This window comes from Mya arenaria, chromosome 6 (assembly GCF_026914265.1).
Source record: "Mya arenaria isolate MELC-2E11 chromosome 6, ASM2691426v1".
Classification (NCBI taxonomy): Eukaryota; Metazoa; Mollusca; class Bivalvia; order Myida; family Myidae; genus Mya; species Mya arenaria.
The window spans coordinates 30,408,650-30,428,903 of NC_069127.1; the positions used below are offsets into that span (position 1 = coordinate 30,408,650).

Here is a 20,254-nt window from a genome sequence, read left to right on the forward strand (position 1 = left end):
ATGTCGTAAACAGAAGACATACAGTTCTAATACACGCTAAGATCGAAGACGAAGATAAAGGTTCAGAGAACACCGTGTCCATTTTTAACGAGATAAAGTGATGGAAGAAGCGATGAATTATGGTTGAATAACGCTGTTTTGTGGATTATAAAACCAGAGGCAAGAAATTTCATTTACGTAATGGAGAGATTGAAATGATTATTTAACAAGAAAAGAGGTTACATTTTTTCATATGGTTTCTTATTTCATTTCTGTATTTGATATCATCCTCAATGTCGCCGTTTCCCCCATTTGATTCGAGAAACCTCGACATTATTTACGGAATTTATATATTATTTAGTATAATAAAGGCAACTAACACGACCATAAAACGGCAATACAGTGCTGGTCAGTAGGAATTTTCTAATTTGTCAAGTATTTTGAAACAGTTTGCGTTTGATACTCTATAAACGTGTAAAATTATCATTGAGACAAATCTCTACAGCAAACATTTTGTATCGCTGTAACAGTCTTGTTGGCAAAATAATCATTAACGTTAGAAAATAAATACATTTTCTTAAATTTATTAATCAATATTTATATGAAAAACTACAGAAACAACTCCAGTAGTCGAAATGTTAAACATAAACCCGTTTAATGACACAGGATCAACCGCAATGACATTGAACACAAAACCAAACAATCACAAACCAGAAACATGGTACAACAACACAAAACCCCACAAACAACACACTACCTATATAATATACAAAACTAGGGGTGTTTATCAAGAAGTGAACTTAACAGCAATAGCGATATAAATTAGAGAGAATTCGAGTACAATACTGGTTATATCATATCTTGGCATACAGACGGCCCTTGTCATATATATGATCAAACAAAGACTTCTAAATGGCAATATTTTGAATACAATGAACTTTATGTAAATTAGTACCTACAGAACTCTTAAAAGTTATTGAATGCCTTTTAAAAGAAGTGTTCTTTCAGCGACGATAAGTTGAAAATTATAATCAATGGAGATGCTAATTAATATCGTAACGGAAGGATAGTTTCAATAGTATTTCCTGCTGAAGGCAATGAACGTGTGAAACCAAAAGTAATGAACCTTATCAATATCAAACACAATAATTTAGAGGAACCCTTTTACAGAGTATTTTAGAATTTTGTTGAAAAAAATTAAGATTTATTTTACTTACTTTTGGGAACAAACACCAACCTGCATTAAACTGACGTATATTAATTTGAACAGAATAGTTCATATCCAAGTTAAGTCTACTCAAGTACACTTTATGGAATGTCCCAAGCCACTTTATGAGGCAACATAAGCAATGCATCTACACAAAACAGTATACTTATGGTACACTACAATCGAATTTACGTGATGTGGCAAGGCTTAAAAGGTATAACAGTTACTAACAAATACCTAACATTACAGGTGATGGAAAAAAACAAAAGCAAAAGGAAATATTCAAAAGTTAAACATCCATTTTTATTTTAAAATGTATATGAAGTGAGAAACATTGACAAATATCTGAAACTAGGATAATTCAATTTTCAATAGTATTACCAACGCTTTTCGGGGAAAAAGAAACATTTGTTGTCATATTTTAAGAAAATTGTTAACAAAAGATCTCAAAATTAAAATTAAAATTTTGTTTAATCGTGGTTACAATCATTCATATTTTACACAGTATTATGATAGTTGTTTGTCTGGCACTATTAAACGGGAATAAATCCTTTTAAGGAAATGTCTATAAAGTGTGATTTTTTTTCAACGTAAAAACTTCCATGTTCACGCACACATAGAATCGAATTATTACTTATATTTATGTAACAGCTGTCAAGAGTTGTACACAAATGATAAAACAAGATTTTAACTTCAGCAAAGTTCCTAATGGTTCATAACGCTTGCCGATTAGGTCTATTAATAAAACTTATGTAATTTCTTATACATGGGTCATGTATTTGGCTTTAATTAAAACATTAATTATTGCTCTGTTCTCTTTCACTACACTGACCATTTCATTATCCCGTTGATATCAATCTGGCACTATCACCGTCAATTCCTTCCCAATTATTTATATGAAAGTTTCACAATAATTTACTAGTAAATCCGCAATCCACCAAATAAATCCTCAACATTAATTTAATTTAATTTAGTAACGATCAATAAGAGTAGCAAGATTCGTGCCGAAGGAACTATGTTTACATGTCATAGTATGCTATTGCTAACACAAACTGCTTTCTATTTCTAAACTTTAAATTACAAACTTGAAATCTTTTCCAATATATCGACAAGTAGATTGCAATCATACCATATACATACTAAAATAATAAGATACAAAAAGCCCAATACTCAAGATTGGTTTTTGTAAATAATATAGACCCAAAGATTACATGTCAAGATTAGAACAATACGAATCATAACAGTGTACAAATTGTACGTAATCAAACATACCAGCTACTTTATCATATAGAGACTATAGTTATTCTTCAAAATATAATGTTCTTTATAAGTTATGTTTATTTGTGAACTAAATTAGGTAAACACGAGATTTTCAATGAAATATATATTAGATAAATGATGAACGTATATGGACTAACTAAGATAATATGCTCAATAGTTTAAAACTCGACACATGCATATACTGCAGTGATATGTTTGTTAATGTTAGTTAATTTAAACTTGAGGGTGTTGTTTCATTTAGAATCATAGGCACACATTTTGTACCTGATTTACAACAGTACAGGACTACTTTTGAATATAACTCCGAGTTCTCCGAGGTTTTATGATTAGATGAATGAAGCAGCAGTATGAACAGTATGGTGTATTGAATTATAAATATAGGGTTTGGTTGATAGAGGTTCTCCAGAGTTGAAAGTTTTGCTTACTGTAATCATAAAAGGTGCATTCTGGTGCTCATTTGTATGTACCGAGTATAGAAATGTTAAAAACGTAAGGCTTGTAACGATAATTTAGCTTTTTTTTAAATTTAAGCTTCTAAGCGAAGCTTGAAATTAGTATTATTTAGGATATTAAAAACCGCTGTAAGTCTTAACGTTTTGAAAAAAGCACCAAAACATTACATCTCAAATTTGAATAAATTAAAAAGTTAAGAAAAGGGTAAAATCGGAAAATTTTATAGCTGATCAATAAAATCATTCTTGAAGTGTAAACAATTGCAAATATTCTTTCGGGCAACTGTTTCATATAACTAAAGGGGCTACTCCTTTTATAAAGCTATACTTATACAACAATAATATTTAATAAACAAGTCGGATGTGGATGGCCTTAAACTGCCACAACTTGGTTGTCTGAGACTTTATGTAAATCAATACCTACAGAACTCATAAAATTATTGAATGCCTTTAAAAAGAAGCGTTCTTTCAGTGTTTATAAGGTAAATATTATAATCAATGGAGATGATATTTAATATCGTAACAGAAGGTTAGTTCCAAATGTCCTGATTTTAACACTGAATGTGTGAAACCAAAATTAATGAACCGGATCAATGAACAAGAAAATCATTCAGGGGTACCCTTTTAGAGAATATTTTGTTAGAAAAATCAAGAGTTATTTTACAAACTCTGTGAACAAACACAAACCTGCATTAAACTGACATATATAAATTATATCATGTAAATTAAATCATATATGTCTGAGTACACTTAATGGAATGCCTCAGAACACTTAATGGGGCAACATTTGCAATGCATCAACATAAAACAGTATACAGACAGTACACTTCAATTGAATTCAGTTGTATGGCATTGTTGATCAAGTATAAAAAGAACAAAAACAATACAGGTGAAAAATAATAAACATGGACATATTCTAAATTTAAACATCAATTCATTTTTAATCTGTTTATGAAGTATTAGAAGTGGGAAATATATACTAATATCCAAAACTAAGACGTTTCGATTTTCAATAGTGTTACCAGAGCTTTTCAGGAAAATGGCATTTGCTTTCATATTTCAAGATTATTGTAAATAAAAAAAACTCTAATTTGAATCTTCGATTATGTTTCATCGTGGTTGTCTGCATTAGATGCAAAAATGTTGTCCACATTTCACACGGTGTTTTGTTATATTTGTTTGTCTGTATAAAACGGGAATGAGTCTTTTTAAGGAACTGTATATAAAATGTGATTGTTCTATATAAAAACTCCAATGTACAGGCACGCATAAAGTCGAATAATTACCCAATGTACAGGCACGCATAAAGTCGAATAATTACTGATATATATATATATATATAACCAAATAAAAAAGTAACAATAATAAATTATAAGGGTATTCTTTTCTTTAATAAAGAAAAGAGTTGAACACAAATGTTTGCCGATTAGAAATATTACTCAAATTTATATAATTTCTTATAAGACATGAATTAATAGGCGGCCCTCAAACACACTATTGACCATTTCGTTATCCCGTTTATATCAGTCTGGCACTATCACCGGGTATCAACTCCTTCTTAGTAATTTAGTTTCACAATGAATTAGTTATACATCTTCAATTCACCAAAGATATACTCAAACCTTATTCAAACAAACCTTATTTTAGTAACGATCAATTAACAGTAGCAAGATTCGTGCCGAATGAGTCATGTCAATATGACATATTATGCCAATGCTTAAAATATCAGCTTTCATTTTCTATACCTTTCTATACTTTATATTAGTGTTTGCCCGACATTGTCAGCCGATCAGGGGCGTTAGACTTTTAAATTGTGTTGTATCTTATTTGTGAGGTATCGTTACTAATTTCTGAAGAAGACTCTTAACTGCACATGCGCATATACCGCCCCCCCCCCCCCTACAGTTTGCATATGCCAAGGCGCAATTTCAGTGTCAACAATGATTAAAATGACGTCACAATAGCTTGCATTGATTGACAGGTATTGCAATTTGGGGGAGGCTAACAACGCTGCGCTCCGCTTCCTTAGGTTATTTATTAACGAAGAAATTACTTAATTAATTCTAACATATACATAAAAACAACCCTGAAAGCTAATTCAAAAAAATGTTGGGATGGCAACTTTGTTGAAACTATCGACAAATATGAGTATATTGCATATATACATATCAAGACATTGAACTATTTTAAAGTCTTTCATTTTCTATTCCTATTAAAACAACCCTGAAAGCTTATCCAAAATTTCGACAACTATTTTTATCAAACAATATACATATCAAGACATCATTTCTATAATGAAAGCCCCAATATAACCTGTCTCGATTAATGACAATTTAAATGAATCATAACCTTGTACACATTTTATGTATTCAAAAAGAACTTCTACTTCAAAATATCGAGGCAATTAATACACATTAAAAATTATATTCTTTACGAATTATGTATGTTTGTAAACTTAAATATATAATAACGAGTATTGAATTTTTCACTAAAGTATGGCACGAACATATACTTAAAGTGGCACTCTTATTCAAAATCAATACATACACATGTATAACAAACATTCATTTTGAGTAATAATCCTTTAACTACTTACTAAAAATGCATTTATGGAAAATATTAATTACTGATAACAAGATTGTAACCGTATATTTTATAGCAGAAGGCGTAAAAAATATAAAATGATTGGTGAATACTAAAGGATTTACTGTGATAAACTATCGTCTCATGAGTTGGAAATACAGTGTTTTATGTTCATTTCTTTCAAATTAAACTCGGTATCCTTCATAAGAACCATTGTTGTTGACATTATTTCATCCTTTTTGGAATATTAAAACAATATTATTATTTGTGGTGGATCTTATTTGGGAGTAGGAGTGCATGTTTAAAGTGACACTCTCAAAATCAATAAAAACACATGTATAGCAAACATAAATTTTGAGTGATAAACCTTAACTACTTACTAAATAATGCATTTATGGGAAATATTAAAAACTTATAACAAGATTTTGACTGTATATTCACTAGCTGAATACGCAAAAATATTAAATGTTTGAGGAATGCTGAAAGATTTACTGTGATCTACTATAGTCTCATAAGGTTGATATACCATGTTTTATGCACCTTTCTTTCAAATATAACTCGGTATTTTTCATAAGAACCATTGTTTTCAACCTTTTTGGTATATCAAAACATTTGTATTAATTGCGGTAAATTTATTTTGGAGTAAGAGTGCATCTTTACGGTATCGAATGTAAAAAGATGTATATTTTGAAAGCATTATGGATTATTATTATTTCAGTATCATCTAATAGCACAACATTGGTAAAAAAGGCAAGACGTTAAAGATAAACCTTAACTTATATTGGCATCGGAAACTTACAAAATATGTCAGTTCACTTCCGATTTCAGTTGAAATAAAGAACAAACATGTAAACTGCTATTACCTTTTCGATGAAGATGTGTAGGTCATTGATTTAAAATAGTAGAACAATCAACATACAATATCATTTTAATAACTTCCGAAATTGATATAGGGTCAAAAGACAACCAAATTTAATAGTATCGCCAAAGGTCCACTACACTGAGAAGCTTATTTGTAAATCAGATACCTATAAATAGTAGAAACAAGATGAGCAAATAAGAACAGTCTACAATTATCATGCAAAAATAACACGACCCGACACAAGCCCACACTAAAGAAATGTGTTAGTTAATTTAAACATTATAGTGAGATTTCATAAAGTGTATACATAGGAAGGCGTTAAAGCGTTTCAGTACCCCTAGCGCTCCTCGAATTCTAGATGAACTGACCCTTAAAATGCCTTATGGACTGAAACACAATTATAACTGAATTATAAACAGTAAGGCGTATTAATACTAATAATAAATGGGTTCATAGGGTGTTTCCCTCAACATTTTGCTTATAGTACTCTATTAAATTGTTTAAAACGCTGAAAGACTGCCGATGTGAACATGAGGCAAGCAAACACTAAGTCATTTCAAACGAATACCGATAAGTTGATTTTATGAATTCGCTTAAATGTAGATGTAATACTAGGATTAATGTGATAGTGATAAGCACAAGTATATCGTCCCGACTTAATGAAGTATCCAAATGGCCTGTAAGATTCTTAATTCAAATTTCCTTAGTTCCAACCTCTTTTGGTCAGTTTACTATATATTTGTTTATACTTATATGCTATTTGACACCTTTTATAATATATAGTTTAAGTAAGTGCTTACATGTCTTTATTATGTTTGGGTTTGTTAAACGCAATGTTTTTAAATGCAAATACAATACAAACGTGAGATTCAAGAGAATAATCAAAATGAAACTGTTAATATGCTCTTTCAATGGCTGAATTTGCCTTCAAGAACTTATTCTGTCACATAATTTACATATTGACAGTTGAAATTTTAGTTGAAATGGTGCAATGAAGTTTGATCAATGTGAGATTCAGAATATATTTCCTTTAAAGGGATACATATGTTTTCTAGTTACACCTTTTTGGTTAATAAATGTTTATTTAAATTTGCATGGTGCTGTGGCATCACTAGACAAGATAACGGTTTTAAACTTTCAAACCCGCGACGTCCATTTTGATATTGTATGAGTATCGCATAGCCTGTCCTTAGAGTAATACAGAACTATAAGAAAAAATACAAGGACAAGTTCATATTACTAACTTATAGCCAGGTATATAATAACAAGTAACATTATCTACATCAGCTATTTTCCGACTGCAAAAATAAATGTAAAAAACATAATCTAAGATCTCTTTTACTGTACACAAGATTATTGACTTATTAAATGGGTTAGATAATAACAAGAAACAATGGAACATGAGATAATTTTCAACTGCAAAAAAAGCTTCAAACTGTAATTTTAATATTAAATGCACTAAAGCTTCTGCAAGATTGTTATTTAACTGCTAAACATACAATGCTGGGTTAAATATAATTTTAGCATTACATGCAATATAAAACTTCTGCAAAAGTTCGGCACGTTAATCGTCGAACAATATGGAATTTAAAAGTAGATTATTTTCATAAATACTGTTACTATTCAACATCCTTGTTATGACTTCATCAATATTATTTATTGTGGTAGCGCAATTTTATCATTAAACGTTTTATCTTTAATAAAGTAGATTAAACAACATCATTTGGACCACGTAGTAGAAAATGACCAACAGTAAGTGCTATCTTTTCTTAGTGTTGAGCGCGAAATACCTCTATAATAGTTTCAAAATAACCCACTTTATAAATCCAATTAAAGACTAAACTGAAATTTCGCGGTTATAATATGCTTAATTGATTTTGGGTTGTCAGAGCTCTTTCAAGGGATTTTAAATTTGCGATATCTCCTTTGTTAAACTTCGAAAACGGCAACGCACAAAATCATGATGACCATACGCTCGTTAGGTTTGAAAGAAACAAACAACGAGCTTTTGTCAACGATTACTGAGGGGATGTGCAAACATTTCACTCTGAAATGACAGCATTGTCCACATGTTCATTATGCTAATGAGAACAAGTGTAGTAAATCCGATGCAGATTTATTTTGTTAATAATGAACCATTATAGATTAAGGCAGCATACGAACGTTTCGATGCGCGTACATAGCTCTTGTTTGACATTTTAGTCAGATTTTAAACGGATTTAGCGGACGATGGCGTCTTGCGTAAAAGGTGAATGAGCAGGTGTGTTTTTCGAGTTCTGGTAAACTGCACTGGGTCCGCATACATACCCTAACAACAAGTGACCAAATGTGTTTTTCTTTTATACTACGGAAAGTGGTGCGAGGTTTGGCGAAAGGAGGTCAACACAGAAAATTATACCCACAGTAACACAAGCACTGAACATGGTTAACTTTGAAATATTTATTTTATCTATTTTGCAAAGGAAGCTGTTTAAGTTGACATCAATTACCGTTTAGTCCGCTTACACTGTTGAAACGTGATTGAGGTTAAAAGAACATGTCCAATAGGGTTCCAACACTCAACGTCTTACGCAAGAAGCCTACTCCTACCACAATACCATTCTCAGACCGTCACATGGTTGACCGGATACCCGGAAAAAAACCTTCTTTTTTCATATATGTTTGATTTCTGTTTACAAAGCAGAGTAAGAAGGTTCATGTCAAATATTTCCGGCTACCTCATCAGCATAAAGAAAATCTCAAAAAACGTTGTCCCATCGAGCGTCATTGGGATAATTGAGTTTAAACGCTGCATATGATTATGATTGTGTTGATTACTACAGTGATTAAAACCGTCCACAAGCGTTGTAACCTTAGATAACCATAAATAACCTAACAGTTTACAATGCTTTACAAATATTTAATCTGCTATAAACAAAGGTCAAACAAAAATCTGAGAGATTATGTTTATCTAAGTATACATCGATTTTAAAGCCGATCTACCTCTCAGTATCACAACGGCATTTATGTATTATGAAGTTCAGTTCAGTACACAATACGCAATGAACAATACACATCATGTATCAGCCTATACAGCTGTCGTCGCAAACTTTCTAAAATTAGTGCGTCAAACTGCCTTCAGCATATTTTGGATAGCCCCCAGCATCCCCCATACAGACCGAAGAGATTATAGAAGAACACCGTGCCAAATTATCTTAGCGCCTGCTCATGCAATTCCGGTTAGAAAAACGCCATCTTCCGCCACCGCCATTCGAGATATGTCTGACAGTAACTTGTCAGATCCATTTCATTTACACGTTTAGATGATTTTGTTTTATTCCTATAAACATATCTGGAAACAAGAGCAACGAACGCGCATACAAACCTCAGTCCGTCATAAATGGACAAACATGCTTGCCAGAGTTATAGGACTTACTACACGTGTGCATTATTGTTTATATGCGAGCGATCTTTAATGTCATGTCAGGTTATGGCTTACTAAAGAATGAAATGTTTGTACAACTCCAACGCCGTTGAAAGTTCATCGAATATTCTTTTATTTGAAACCATGGTTTAAGTGCGTATATATTTTGCAAAGTGCTTTAATGAATGAGTACTGAAATCTAAAGCTGAACAATAATGATCGCGCTCGTGCCTCTGTCAATGAGATCCCAAGATATATTTAACCATTTAAAAGAACTCAGGACAACAAAAATCCCATTTAGCGAATTACAACCTAAAACATTCCATCAAAATAGCACAACTTATTATAATGCGAATGTAATATTTAAGTCTCAACTTCCATTCCTTAAATAAACTGCCTTTCGGCAATTGCGAATATATTCCGATGAACGCAACTATTCGAATATTCGGATCTCGAATAATCGCATATTAATATACATGTTTATTGAAAATTGTTTATCTTGTTATTGTTATATTGTGTCAGTCGTGTTAGAAAGTGTTAATACATAATATATTAAATGTATTGTTGGCCTTAGTGTTTCAATTTTACGTTTAAAAGTGTTTTGAAGTGATTGATTTTTCATGCGTTGATTGTGATGTCCTTTGATAAACTGTTTCTGGCTAATGTCGGGTCATTCTATTAACGGAATGCGTGAGCAATTATTACTGTAAGGTTTTCTGAAATGAAATTAAGTATTTTGTAACAATTCATGAATGAAATAATGAACTGTTGGTGTTGAATTAAGTAATGAACAGCGGGATTGTAATTATCGGGATATAAACGCAGTTGGGCTGGTTAAAGTACGCGTAGAATCCTTCGGACTCCACATACTTTAACCAAACCAACTGCCTTAATACTCCGAAAATGACCATCCCGCAATTCATTCCTTAAATACACAATAATAAACATACCTTCACATTTATACCCAATCCTTCCAGTGAACCCATCGTGTGTAACAAATAAATCTTGTAGGAGTAAGCACTAAATTCACGATCTGTATATTGTGTCAATAAAAATTCTTGTTTAAAAGGAAATGTCCATTTTTGCCTCACAATCATAAACGTTACCATACAAGGCATTTTAAATATTAAGTTTCGGTTCAAACAATCTACGTGTTTAACCGAAAGTAATGAACCTGATTAGTGTAAAAAAGAAATGCAATTGTCTGCCCTCATGGAACTCTTTTACATATTTCTTTTTGGAATTTTGATGAAATTTGACCTACTTTTGTGAACATATAGCATCCAGTAGTGAACTGATAGATATCATTTGAACATAATTTTGGGTACCCAAGCCTAAGATAATTCAATTTACAATAATTTAAAATAATTTAAAATAAAATACCTTTTATTGTTTTATCATCGTTACAATCATTAATTAACTTTTTTATGTGATCTTTTGTTCGATGTATGTTTGACCCTATAAAACGTGAACGAGTTATTTTAACGAAATTGAGATTTTTTTTATTTTTATTTTAAGCTTTAATTTACCCTCATATAGTCGAAAATGCACTGTTTTATGGAACAGCAGTCAAGAATTGAAAACAATTTTAAAAAAGAACCGATTTCCACTGAAACCAGTCCCAAATAAGTAATCTATATCTACGCTTCCACTAAGAACTATGAAGTAAAATAACATTTTCTAAAAAGAGTCATTTATTTAAGCTTAACCGAATTAATACGATGTGTCCACTAGGGATATCTTATCTACGCTCGTATCGTACGATCGTTTTTTTCAAATGAACTTTCATGAGCAGTCATAATATATTTTCGAAACTAAGACCATTATTTGTCAGTCCAGGCAAAGGTTATATAGTTTTGCAGGTACACCTTTCAATTCAATTTGTGACACCTAATACAAATTTACTGAAATTCTTCATCTCACGAGTTGTTCTCGTGCGCTTTTTGATTTGATGGCCTGGACCATTGTATTTCCCTACTGACATCAATTTGGCCATAGCTAGTCATACCGCCATTCACACCAAAGAAATTCTTATTGAATACATTTCACTTACAATGATCACGCATTTTAATTTGCTAAAACAGTAATAGACTTCAAGCTAAATGTTAAAAAAATTATATTGCTAATAATTACAGCAATGATTTTCTGTAGATATTAAAGCAAACTCGAGTCTTACCCAATATCAGATATCAAATTCCAGATCCAAAATATTGTCTGCCGATATACACATTTTAAACACTAAAGAGCTTCCTGTTTAAAATATAAGCCCAATGTTTGGCACCAGATCAAATCCAATATACCACTTAATTGACATTTAAATCTGTAGAAGGTAATTCAAAATGACTACGAAATACGCACACCTATATTCTTTATCATTATTCTTTACATGATTGAAAAAGATAATGTGTATTTACATGAGTCGTCAAATTTTACCGATGTATGTAATTAAACTTAAACAAAAAACTTTATTTAAACAGCTCATCATTACAGAACAACCAAAATACTGCTTATTTGTTAGACCAAGGCAATTGGCACATTATAAATTGAAATGTTATTAACCAAGTATATATAATTGTAAACCTTCTCGCTTATATTTTTGAAACAGGCACTTTTTGTGTATGCCACATTAAGGTGTGGCAAATCACTAGGAGTGTTCAAATTAAGATACTGAAAGCTGGAACCCTTCAGCAAATGTTGATATTTGCTCAAATATTGTCTTTGAAGACCGCAATCTTCATACTTTGTTTTTGCGGCATTGGTTATTTGATTTTTCTTGTGATGTTATTGATGTATGGTCAAAATATAAAGTTATATAAACAAGTTATATTGTAGTCCTCGGCATCTAGTGGATCAGGCGGCCTGAAGTCTATGAACAACATAGATTTTTTTTCTATTCAGAAAGTGCAAATTTCGTAATGACTTTCTGTGCGCCAAATTAAAACCACACTTAGATAATACTCTTTGTTTTGTTGCGTTTTGATATTGCATTTTTATCATTCTGGTCGTTAGTAATATCAAACAGGTTAAGAAAGGTCATTTGGATATACTTACAAAAAATATGTTTTCATCACTGAAGCATAATGAGACTTAATATAAACACAATAAGCAATTAAACTTTGGTCCAATAAATCCTGAATATGACAAATATGCTTCATATTTAGAATATGAAAACAAACCAAACACATCTCAGCAAATCTAAGAATACAATTAAACACTACGTACTATTTTTAACTAATTTATTGATATGCGGAAGAAAATACCACACACATACAAACACGCACACGCACACACACACGCGTAGGCACGCACACACGCACATCGTCAAACTCTTAAAAAGCAGTAAGGCTATTACAAAGGCACTATGGTGAAAGCAATGACACATTTTACTTATGGTAAAATAAGGACACTATCTTTCTTTTAACAGCTCAACTTCTTCTTTTGATGCAGAACAGAAATAATCATTCATTGAGAGCAACAGCGGTATGCTCTTTAATGACTTTTTATTTAGCCTAATATGCAAAAGGTGTGACAATTTATTTTATTTTCGGCGCGCTTTTCAAAGACGCCGTAAATACTGAACACTTTCGACCAATTAATAAACTGATAAGCTTGATTATAATTTTCATATTTTATTTCAAGTATGTATTATTCGCATTTTGTCTAAAAGAAGCAATCGGTTCTGATATGTCTTCTTTTATTAGAAACAGGACCGAAAATTGTGTGCAGATTTATGCCTCTCAAAATTGACATATTCACATTTTGTCATTAATATGACATATTAAGTAGATTCTTTAGAAGCTAGAATAGAGGCTTTTCGCGCTCAACATAAAGACAGTTATTATTCAATTTTGGTCGTCAACTATGACTTCGTACCCATGTTTATATTAAACCACCTTCAAAAAACAGAAACAACGTACAACGCTCAATAAAGCGATGACCCAAAACCGAGTATTACATTTTTTACTCGTATAGTGAACCAGCTTGTATAACGTTTTGAAGACTTAAACCAACATAACTAACTAACTATACCTTTATGATACAAATTAAAACATACCTTTATAAATAAATATCTATCCTTCCAGAGAATCTACCGTATTCTACAAATTAATGCTGTAGGAATAAGTTATTCACTTTACAATTGTATGCATACAAACGGTAATGCAAAAGAAGTTTACAATTTGTGCGGAGTGATTTAAAGATACATTTGAATATTATTATTGCAACTCAATACCTATGAATGTATAAAATGCTATTTTGTAATCACCCTTTGTTTGGAATCTGTTTAAATGTAAGTTAATACGGGAAGTAATTTTTGTACTTATATTCAAATGACTTCTCTTAACCTTTTTGCCCTTTTAACCCCAAGGATAACGCTTTTATCGCAAATACAAAATGGAACAAAACCGAAAGTCTAATCCAAATTTAGAGCACACAACGTCATTACCAGATTTGATTTGCATGTCATGTGACTTTCTGAATACCTAAAATTTTATGTGGCTTCATATACTAATGAGTTACATTTTTTGGTTTTAATTTTTTTTCTCCGGTTATGCATCTGAAAACATTAATTCTACTTTATGACATCAAAATTCCAGAAAACAGTACAGTTTAAGTATGGAAAATTTTTGGTTTTAGAGCGGTGTGAACCCACACCGGTAAAGTCAAGAAATAAATAGAAAACAACACCTAAACCGTTAGACCACGAAACCATCCTGAAGTATATGACGATCTTGAAATATTGATAGCGAAAAAGAGCTTTTTACAAAAACAACATTGATTATTTATCATTCGAAAATTCTTGAATCACATTTATTTAAGAAACAGGCCCCAAATTCTCGAAACTTCTTAAGTCTCTTATAACAGGATTAAGCTAAACCCACTGTTTTTGTCTTTCAATATCCTCCTTTAAATGTTTTAATACTTAAGGTTGGAATTATCGTTACGATTATCACAATAAACCATTTTTCATTGATCAAAAAGCAATTTTAGTATGAATTTTGGCTAATTGAACTTAAGCCTGTTAAGCTTAAGAAGTTTTGAGAAATTGGGGCCAGGAATTTAATTTTCTTTTTGTGACATTTCATTTGAAAATGTTCAGTATTTCTCTAGTTATTTCTCCAGTCTATTCCGGCAACTGCTAAGGTTATGTTTGCTAAGCGCTATGTTCCGTCGTCTTATTTACCTCATTATAGAGAGTCAGTAATCAAGATTTGAACTTCGTTGGTATTTCTCATTCATTTCATTTTTATAAAGCATCGTGTGGATCTAGGGATTCTATCATCAGCCATTCAATATAACTCTATCATAGCTTTATACTCACTTTTATTTATTTATCTTATTATATTATCCTATGCTTAAAAGTCTGATTAACAATGAACTATTAAACCGAACTTATTATACCATGATCAATGGCCAAAGAAATGCAATAGTCTGTTTTTAAGGAACTCTTTCACATTTTATTTTAAACTTGTTGAAATTCCTGGAGTAATTTAATTACTTTTGAAAAAAACATCGAGCTTTGAACGTAGATGTTTATTGGAACATAATTTTGTATATCCAAGCCTTAAATAATTCAGTTTTTAAAAGTATTTTAATGTTCTTCTTCACTTTTTAAATTATGTAAACGAAATAATTCTAATTTGAACTATCGATGATGTTTCATCATGGTTACAATCATTTAGTTCATTTTTTCAGATGATCGTTTTTTTCGATGTCTTACCCTATAACACGTGAACGAGTCCCTTTAAGGAACTGTGTAAATGTATAAATATTTATGTAACACCTCCATTCTATCCAAATAGACTTAAATAAGTAGTACTTTATTAAAATTGCTTTTAAGAGCTGAATACAAGTTAAAACACACTCGTTTCATTCAAACAAATGCACAATGATTAATATATTTACGCTGGCTAATTCTATTTACTTAGAACTGTCTATGGAAATAATACAATTCCTACAATATCGGTCATTTATGTAAGCTTAACCGAATTAAAACCTGTACACGTCTTGTCTACTGACCGTTTCACTATTCTCCGTGGTAACTTAGCCCTGCCTTCTCAACATTCATACCAAAGTCAAATAAATAATTTACTGGAAATTCCGTCATTCATACCAATTGAATACTCAGTAACATGCTTATTCACTTAAATTGCATATTGACGGTAGCAAGATTCATGCCTTAGGAGCCAAATTAACATAGTCTGATTGCTTATAATTAAAATCATTTTCTATAGATTTCTATAGATTCTTTGTAAGCAAACTCAAGAGTAATCAACTATATCCAGATCCTAATTATTGTCACACTATATACATATCAAGATATGGAGATATTTAAAAGCCCCATATAATGTAAAGGAGTTGTATACAGTTCCAGTCCAAAGTTTGGCACAAAATCAATACCCGTATACAAGGAAATTGACATTTGAAGCGACTAAAAACTGTCAACAAAAGAGCTTTATATGTACCATGCAGCTGTTAAATGAAAGCAGCAAGAGAAGATCTAATTATTCATGTTAAGTAACTTATACAAAGCATTAACTTCCATGCTTTCTCGAGAAATATATTTTAAAAAGTTATGCAAAAATATTACTTTTTTGCAATTATTAAAACTGTATTGTACAAGAATGATTAACCATTACATTCCAAATTTAGATATTCACTCTCAAAAACAGGAAACTTTAGTCTAGACGCATGCTCAAACATGAGCAAGTACATAAAAATCGGATTTTATAACATATTTAGCCCAAATTAATACATATCAACATTAACAGCAAGAGCGCCACCTGACAACTGCCAACGCTCGTCCGTTGTTGTACAACACATAACACTATATTTTTTTTACAAACTGACATGGAAATATCTTTTTTTCCTCAAGTATGAAACAAGAATAGAGCAACATTTAGACCACTTAGTATTAAGCAACCGAAACTAAATGTTTTCATTTTTATTGTTGAACGCAAGAAACCTCTATACGAGTGTCTAAATAACCCGCGTAGTAAATCCAATAAATGACTGAATGGAAATTTTGCGGTTGTAATCTGCCTAATAATTCATTGCTGTAGCCTTTTAAGGATTTGATGTGATTCCGTCCGGCAATACCATAGGCGGTGGCATGAGCCTGAACGTATGTTCAGCTACAGACTAAGAGAACCGTTTCACATTGCGATCTCTTTTAAGCTCAACTTTGCACAAGGCATACGCACTTAACCATTGTTTATATTGTTAACGACTGAGGGGACATGCAAACATTACACTCTTTTGTAAGCAATAAACTGAAATGACAGCTTCGTCCCTTTGTTCACTATGACAATTCGGATAAATGTAGTAAATCCAATGACTCCGGAATATTTTGGTCAATTTATGACCAATTATCGATTGCGGGAACATGCGAACGTTTTGATACGCGTACATAACTCTTTTTCACTATGCTTATGGAAATAAAGCAAACTGAATTCAAAGTTTAAGTACGACAGATGTGACAAATTATACTTTTCGTAAGATTTCGAATGTAGAAGGCGTACGGTAGGTGTGTGATACGGAATTCTAATGAGATGTACGGGGTCCACTAAACATAGGTACCCTAACAAACAGTGATCTGATTTCGTCTATAAAACACAGACAGTGGCGCAAGATTAAGCGGACCGAGGCCAACAGAAACAAAACGTTAAACCTAAAGGTAAACTAACACTGTACATGGCTAGTTTAACTTTAAAGAGTTTATTTTACATCGTTTGCAAATATAGCTGTTTAATCTGATAAACATATATATGTACTCCGCTTCCATGGTATAAATGCTTCTAATAGAACGAATCTAATAAGGCTCGAACCAACAGCGTCTTTTGAAGGAACCGGACACCTTACCGCAATATAACTCTCAGCCCTGAAAATTTGCGTGCAAAAAGAATACCAGGTCTAAAATTACCCTAGTAACAGCATGTTTACAAGATGACTTATTCTGAGAAAATGGCAAAGCTCTGAGGTAGTACCTGTCAGTATCACAATGTTATTTATGTATTATTAAGTTCAAGTAAACAATACGCAATAACAATACTCATCATGTGTTTATCAAAAGACTTGACCCGATTTTGGACAACTTTCCTATATGGCATGATTTCATTTTTCCGCTATTAAACTTGGGTGTGTCTATTTGTAACAATATTTTCAACATAACATGTATAATAATTGTTCAATCCAATTCTGGCTCAATATATTAGTCTTGCTTGTGACACAATTCTTGTTCCTATCAACAAAACGGCACCCGAAGAACGTTATTCACAACCTGTACAGTTGTCTTCGCAATCTAGCTAGAATAAATGCGTCGAATTGCATTATGGTTCAGCGTATTTTGATAGCCGCCGTCCTCCCCTACACCGACCGAAGTGCTTATAGAAGAGCAACGCACTAGAGGGCGCCTGCTCATGCAGTTCGCAGGACGCCACCATCCGCCTACGCCATTCGACATTACACGTTTAGATGATTTTGTTTTATTCCTATAAGATTATTTCGAAACAAGAGCTATGTTCAAGAGTACAAACCTCAGGTCGCCATGGGTCATAATTGGACAAACATGTTAACCGGAGTTATGGGACTTACTACAGTAGCGCGTATAGTTATAGTAAATATGTAAGCGATATTGTATGTCATGACAAGTTATGACTAACCAACGAATGAAATGTTTGAACGACTCCATCAATGTCGTAAAAACTCGACCAGTGTTCTTTTATTTGAAACCATTGTTAAGTGCGTACATATTTTGCAAAGTGCTCTAATAAGTACTGAAGTCTCAAGCTGAACAATAACGTTCGCGCTCGTGTCTCTGTCAATTGAGATCCCCGGATAGATTTAATCATTTAAAAGAACTCAGACATTACACCAAAAAACCATTTAACAGATTACAACCGAAAACATTTCATTAAGTAATTTATTGGATTTATTACGTTGGTGATTGTAAAGCTACTGTAGAGGCATTTCGCACTCAATACTAAGACAGTTTATGTCTCCAAGTATTGTTTTGTACCAAAGTTGCTTTGAAAACACTATATGATATGAACTGTTTATGACGTCATCAGTATGTATTGTAGAATCGCTAAATTTATCATTTTAGGTTGATTTTTAGTTTATTTGTTATTAAATAAAAACATTGCGTAAATTAAACAAAATAACGCTAATACTATACAATATTGATGAAGCCATACACACGATAATGTCTTACAGTGAGTGAGACAGTATAATTTTTACACTAGATTCATATATCCAGTTATTGCATTAAGGTGATGTTATGTTTTGAAGATATTTTGATATAACATTACTTTATACCTAGTAAAAAAGAACAATAGTAGATACCTTATAATTGATACCCTATCCTTCCAGTAAGGTGAAGGTATTTTCTCTTTATTTTTACATATTTTGCATACAAGTACAATAATGTAAATTCATCAGGTCTATAACTGATCGAAAAAAATTATCATTTCGGACGGTAGTGTAGTATTTTTAACAAAATTCACAAGAAGGTTATTTATCTGGCAATTTATATACAACTACGAGCATTTCGCGAAACCAACTGTGAAGTGATATAAATAAAGTTTATTTATCCTATACCACATGTAAATGTAGTGTTGTAAGTGGATCAGACAGTAAGAGTAATGAATAGACTTGTTAGGATGTGTGACATAGTGCGCAATCACCTTATTTACTCCTGGTTTATAACATGTATACAGACGTAAAGTTACACCCCCTCCCCCTTTTAGTGTCCAGACGGGAATTATTTTTTGGTTTAGTTCACGATATGTTGAATTTGGTATAATTATGTTTTTAGTGTTTATAAAAAAAATGGAATCTAATCAGTTTCTATTAAATGTGTTGTATTTGATTCAAAATTAGAACCTCGGCGGAAGTGGAGGCCGTCGGGCGAGCCGAAAACTGTGACGAAAACGTGTGATTTAACTCTATTTTCTTAATATCTTCACTGACAGAGCCCTGAGCCTCCATCTTGACCGTGGATACCGAGTGATTAATATATGTACCAGCGGTAAAACTCTCCGTATACCAGATTTAAAAAGTGGATTCCATTGAATTAAACATTTATGATATGTTCATACGTTGACTCTATTTATTAGAGGGTGTCAATGCCTAATGAAACCGAGTTTAAATTAATTTGCGAAAAATTAATTTATTTTGAACGCGCCAATAACCAAATACTTATATTAAATGCATGGTATACACTGACGACGGAATGAAAACTGAAGCTCACTTCGTAATATAATAAATCGTGGTTATATATATGTCAATATTGAGTAGAACTACTGCAAGTGCTGTTTCAGGTATATCACGGGGTCGCGGGTTATCAGCAATACGTATATGCGCATGCGTGAGATCCGTGACAGAGTGTCGCTGAATGTTTGTGCACAAAAACTCAACACGAAGGTAAAATCTTTTTTTTTTTTCATTTGGTTAATGGACGTAACAGATATTCATTTTCCTTCTTAAAC

General features: G+C 32.0%; 1 protein-coding gene across 2 annotated transcripts in view; it reads right to left on the minus strand.

Moving 5' to 3' along the window:
• The window catches only part of LOC128238553 (uncharacterized), a 44,053-nt gene extending 32,049 nt beyond the window's left edge, over window positions 1-12,004 (minus strand). Inside the window, exon 1 of one of the 2 annotated variants that reach the window (XM_052954597.1) lies at window positions 11,944-12,004. The gene's annotated coding sequence lies outside the window, so the exon portion shown is untranslated. Of the gene's footprint in view, window positions 1-2,018; window positions 2,032-11,943 lie in introns of those variants that run through there. The other variant, XM_052954599.1, reaches the window with a different exon arrangement.
• Window positions 12,005-20,254: the final 8,250 nt, after the last annotated feature.